This window comes from Nerophis ophidion, linkage group LG08 (assembly GCF_033978795.1).
Source record: "Nerophis ophidion isolate RoL-2023_Sa linkage group LG08, RoL_Noph_v1.0, whole genome shotgun sequence".
Classification (NCBI taxonomy): Eukaryota; Metazoa; Chordata; class Actinopteri; order Syngnathiformes; family Syngnathidae; genus Nerophis; species Nerophis ophidion.
Window position 1 is genome coordinate 34,188,209 of NC_084618.1, and position 6,000 is coordinate 34,194,208.

Consider the following 6,000-nt stretch of genomic DNA (forward strand, 5'->3'; position numbering starts at 1 on the left):
ACATACAGATAGTGTGTCATAAGATATATAATTGAATTATGAAGACTTAAAGGCCTACTGAAACCCACTACTACCCACCACGCAGTCTGATAATTTATATATCAATGATGAAATATTAACATTGCAACACATGCCAATACGGCCTTTTTAGTTTACTAAATTGCAATTTTAAATTTCCTGGGACTTTTTTCTTGAAAACGTTGCGTAATGACGTGTACGCGTGACGTCACGGGCTGTTAGGAAATATGAGCGCTGCACACACACACACCTAAAAGTGGTCTGCTTTAATGGCATAATTACACAGTATTTTGGAGATCTTGTGTTGCTGAATATTTTGCAATTTGTTCAATTAATGTTGGAGAAGTCAAAGTAGAAAGACGGAGTTGGAAAGCTTTAGCCTTTAGCTACACAACAACACGATGATTCCTTGTTTAGAATTCACGGAGTTGAAACTTTACTATGGATCACAGCGGACATGGATCCCGACCACTTGTCAACCAGATAGATAGATAGATAGATAGATAGTACTTTATTTATTCCGTCAGGAGAGTTCCTTCAGGAAAATTACAATTTTCAGCACAATCCCATTCAAGATCAGACAAACATTACAGGTTACACCGAAACAGCAGGTTTCGGTGAGAAAATTGGTTAAAAAGTCGCCACTAACCGGATATCATCAATCAATCAATCAATCAATGTTTACTTGCGCCTCTTGTACAGCTGCCGTCGACTTCCCTGAGACACTGCGCGTCATTACCCGGCCGTGGACGTACACTTCCGACTATCAGGTACTGTTAAACTCACTAAAACACTAGCAACACAATAGAAAGATAAGGGATTTCCCAGAATTATCCTAGTAAATGTCTCTAAAAACATATGAATCCGTCCCAATGCAACGCGATTGCAATCGCGTTTTTTTTTCTTTTTTTAATTTTTTTTTTTTCTAGTCCGTCACTATCAATATGCTCAAACGCAAATCTTTCATCCTCGCTCAAATTAATGGGGAAATTGTCGTTTTCCCGGTCCGAAATAGCTGTTTTTGTTGGAGGCTCCCATTAAACTCAATGTGAATATATGAGGAGCTATCAACATGTGACGTCATCGTCTGCGACTTCCGGTAGAGGCAGGGCTTTTTTCCAGTTGCGAACTTTATCGTGGATGTTCTCTACTAAATCCTTTCAGCAAAAATATGGCAATATTGCGAAATGATCAAGTATGACACATAGAATGGACCTGCTATCCCCGTTTAAAAAAGAAAATCTAATTTCAGTAGGCCTTTAAAGGAAACTAAATGAGCTCAAATATAGCTACAAATGAGGCATAACGATGCAATACGTACATACAGCTAGCCTAAATAGCATGTTAGCATCGATTAGCTTGCAGTCATGCAGTGACCATATATGTCTGATTAGCACTCCACATAAGTCAATAACATCAACAAAACTCACCTGTGTGCATTCATGCACAACGTTAAAAGTTTGGTGGACAAAATGAGACATAGCACAAAACATGTCTTAGAACAGGGGTGTCAAACGTACAGCCCGAGGGCCGGCTCAGGCCCGCGAACAGGTTTTATCTGGCCCGCATGATGAGTTTGCTGAAGTATTAAATGAACCTAAAATTTTTGAATGAAAGAAACTGCTGTTCTAAATGTGTCCACTGGGTGTCACAGTGGAAATTATTTGTATCTTTGTAGATGAAGCTATATATGTACAAAATAAACCACAGGGTGTTAGTAAATCAGTCAAGAAAAATGATAAAACTACATAAATAACATACTGTAATTTGATTTTGATATATTTTTTTTATCTTATGGGACGGCATGGCGCAGTGGAGGAGTGGCCGTGCGCAACCCGAGGGTCCCTGGTTCAATCCTCACCTAGTACCAACCTCGTCACGTCCGTTGTGTCCTGAGCAAGACACTTCACCCTTGCTCCTGATGGGTGCTGGTTAGCGCCTTGCATGGCAGCTCCCTCCATCAGTGTGTGAATGGGTAAATGTGGAAGTAGTGTCAAAGCGCTTTGAGTACCTTGAAGGTAGAAAAGCGCTATACAAGTACAACCTATTTATCATTTATTTATTAATCTGTATTGATTGAAAAGGAACACCAAAATGAGTTGACTGATGAACATTATCACATAATGTATTCAGAAAATATAAATAACGACAAATAAAGATAGAATACTATTAACCGAAACATGTAAGTGTAAAAAAAAAAATGGCAGTTGCCCTTTATTTTTAACTTATCGTGCCATGATTTTACCAGTTCGGCCCATTTGAGAGTAGATTTTTCTCCATGTGGCCCCGGATCTAAAATGAGTTTGACACCCCTGCCTTAGAAAGTCGGAGAAAGTTATACATGTAAACAAGCTACGGTGGGTTCAAGGACCGCCAAAATTAGTAGGTCAAAACAGCGCTCGCCAAATACTCGAATCAGTGAAGCATGTTTAATATAAACAGTGTGCTTCATAACAATTAGAGAGGTTTGTGTCATTTTTGTCCTACAGAAACCATATTAAAACAAAAAATGTTTTTTTTCCCCCTCATCTTTTTCCATTTTTCATATATTTTTGAAAAAGCTCCAGAGAGCCACTAATGCGGTGTTAAAGAGCCGCGGGTTGCCGACCCTCGGTATAGACATATCAAATATGTATTTACACAAAACCACACATAACTAAAGGGGAGACAAAAAAATAATGATATAATAAAAACAATTTTAAAAACTCAAGTATCAAAGCTGTGATTTTAAGATATCCCCCGTTGCACTGTGACCTCTCCACCTACATAAAAGGACAATTAGCAGAGCCTCAGCATCTGGTCAGGATGCCATCAGAACGCCACCCCTAGGGAGGTGTTTCGGACACGTCCGACCGGTAGGAGGCCACGGGGAAAACCCAGGACACGTTGGGAAGACTGTGTCTCCTGGCTGGCCCGGGAACGCCTCAGGATCCCCTGGGAGAAGCTGGACAAAATGACTGAGGAGAGGGAAGTTTGGGCTTCTCTGCTTAGGCTGCTTACCCCGCGACCCGACCTCGGATAGCTGGAAGAAGATGGATGGATGTGTGGCTCTACCACCTCTTGTGGCAAGAAGCGCAAACTGCAGTCAAATAACGGACAACTGCCAGAGTTCTTTAAAATTATTTTATTTTTAACTGACTGTCTCAATAAACATTAATAAAAACATAAGTATTTTCAGTATGTGGGATTAAATCCACAAAAAAATATTCATGACTTATAATTATTATTACTTTTTGGGACCTTTTCATCTTCGACCGACCATGAATGTCTGGCAGTCTTCAGCCAGAAAAGCAGACCTCGCTTTGGAAATTCCAACTGGCCAGTGGAGTTATCATAAATTCACAACACGTCATGACAAGAAGTTAAAGGGGAACATTATCACCAGACCTATGTAAGTGTCAATATATACCCTGATGTTGCAGAAAAAAGACCATATATTTTTTTAAACCGATTTCCGAACTGTAAATGGGTGAATTTTGGCGAATTAAACGCCTTTCTGTTTATTGCTCTCGGAGCGATGACGTCAGAACGTGACGTCACCTAGGTAATAAAGCCGTCATTTTCTCAAACTTATTACAAACACCGGGTCTCAGCTCTGTTATTTTCCGTTTTTTCGACTATTTTCTGGAACCTTGGAGACACCATGCCTCGTTGGTGTGTTGTCGGAGGGTGTAACAACACTAACAGGGAGGGATTCAAGTTGCACCACTGGCCCAAAGATGCGAAAGTGGCAAGAAATTGGACAAAATTTGTTCAAAATACGAGGGTGTGGGGAAAGCCGACGAAATGGTCAGTCGTTTGTTCCGCACACTTTACCGACGAAAGGTATGCTACTTCAGAGATGGCAAGATTGTGTGAATATCCTGCGACACTCAAAGCAGATGCATTTCCAACGATAAAATCAAAGAAATCTTCCGCCAGACCCCCATTGAATGTACCAGAGTGTTTGCACATTTTACCGGCGATGCTAAGGCAGATATGGCACAGAGATGTATGAATAACCTGCAGATGCATTTCCAACGATAACATCAACAAAACTCACAAAGGTGAGTTTTGTTGATGTTATTGACTTATGTGCTAATCAGACATATTTGCTCGCGGCATGACTGCCAGCTGCTAACATGACTGCCAGCTGCTAACATGCTAATTAGGCTAGCTGTATGTACATTTGAAACTATATTTACATCCAGCGTTTCCCTCCACCCACATTTAATGCCAAACAAACACTTACCAATCAATGGATTTAAGTTGATCCAGTGTTACAAAATGCGAAACTTCCGATCGTTGATCTGCACATTTTACCGGCGATGCTAAGGCAGACATGGCCGAATAGCGTCAATAGCTATTCGCTCAATAGCTTCAGTTTCTTCTTCAATTTCGTTTTCGCTATCTGCCTCCATACTCCAACCATCCGTTTCAATACACGCGTAATCTGTTGAATCACTTAAGCCGCTGAAATCCGAGTCTGAATCCAAGCTAATGTCGCTATGTCTTGCTGTGCTATCCGTATTGGCATCATTGGATGACGTCACAGGAAAATGGATGATGGCTTCACAGATAGCGAAAATCAGGCACTTTAAAGCTTTTTATATGGATATTCCGGAATGGGTAAAATTTTGAAAAAAAATCGTAAAATAAAATAAGCCACTGGGAACTGATTTTTATTGGTTTTAACCCTTCTGAAATTGTGATAATGTTCCCCTTTAAACTTTATGGGTCTACAATACAAACCTACGGAGCCCAAAGGGACATGAGGAAAAAAAATTTGGGGGGGGGACTTTTTTTTTTTTTTTTTTAAGATATGTATCTCGTGCGCATGAGATAAGTAACACGTGAGCACAAGAAACTATTGGATGCGTGCGCGTGGTTTGAGGTGTGTGTTAAAACGGCAGTTCAGGAGTTAACTCGGCTGTATCTCCAACTCGTACTTCACTGTAAGGACATTGCTGCTTTGCTTGCAAGTCGTCATTGGTATATTGTGTCTGAAAGACTTTTAAAACAAATTATGAAGGCATGTAGTCTCTTTCGGCCCAAACACCTCTTTGGATCGCGTGGTAGATTTCATTCACCAGCATTCAACAAGTGGCCTGCTGTGTGGATCTAGGTGGATGTACACTAAATGCAAGGAGGATGGATTACACGTCAAGAAAGAAGAGCTACACTTAATTCTTAAAGAACTTGACCCAAGGGGTGTTGAACTCAGAGGAAGTGAGATGGCTCTATCGTCGAAACTATTTTGCAAAAGGGCCCAATTATATTTGGCACTTTGACTCTTATGACAAACTGAAACCATTTGGTATCTGTATAAACTGCTGTATTGACGGATTTTCCTTGGAAAATAATTTGGATGAATGCATTTACGATCAGCAGTGACCCCAAAATCATTGGAGGCTACTAGATGGAGGCAGTGAAGAATTCGGTGGTTGTCCGAGGATTGTCAGAGGCGACCGGGGCACTGAAAATGTTAACGTCAGAGACTATCAGCATTTTTCCGTCGCAACATTGATGACAGCTCTGGTATCGACAGCTACATCGAAGGGGAAAGCGCAGAAAATCAGCGCATAGAGCAGGGGTGTCAAACGTGTGGACCGTGGGCCGGATGAGGCCCACCAACAGGTTTTATCCGGCCCGCGGGATAAGTTTGATAAGTATAAAATCGAGCCGAAATTTGTGAATGTAAGAAACTGCTTTTCTAAATGTGTCCACTGAATGTCACAATAGCAAATCTTTGTATCTTTGTAGATGATGCTACATATGTAAAAAAAAAAAAATAAACCACTTGATGTTAGTGCACCAGTCAAGGAAAATGAGCAAACTACATAAAAAACATCATTTTATTTGGTTTTGATATAATTTTTTCATCTTGATAGATTGAAAAAGAACTCCAATGAGTTAACTGATGAACATTACCACACAATTTATTCAGAAAGTATAAATAACAACAACTAAAGATAGAAAACCATGACTTGATTAACGTGGACC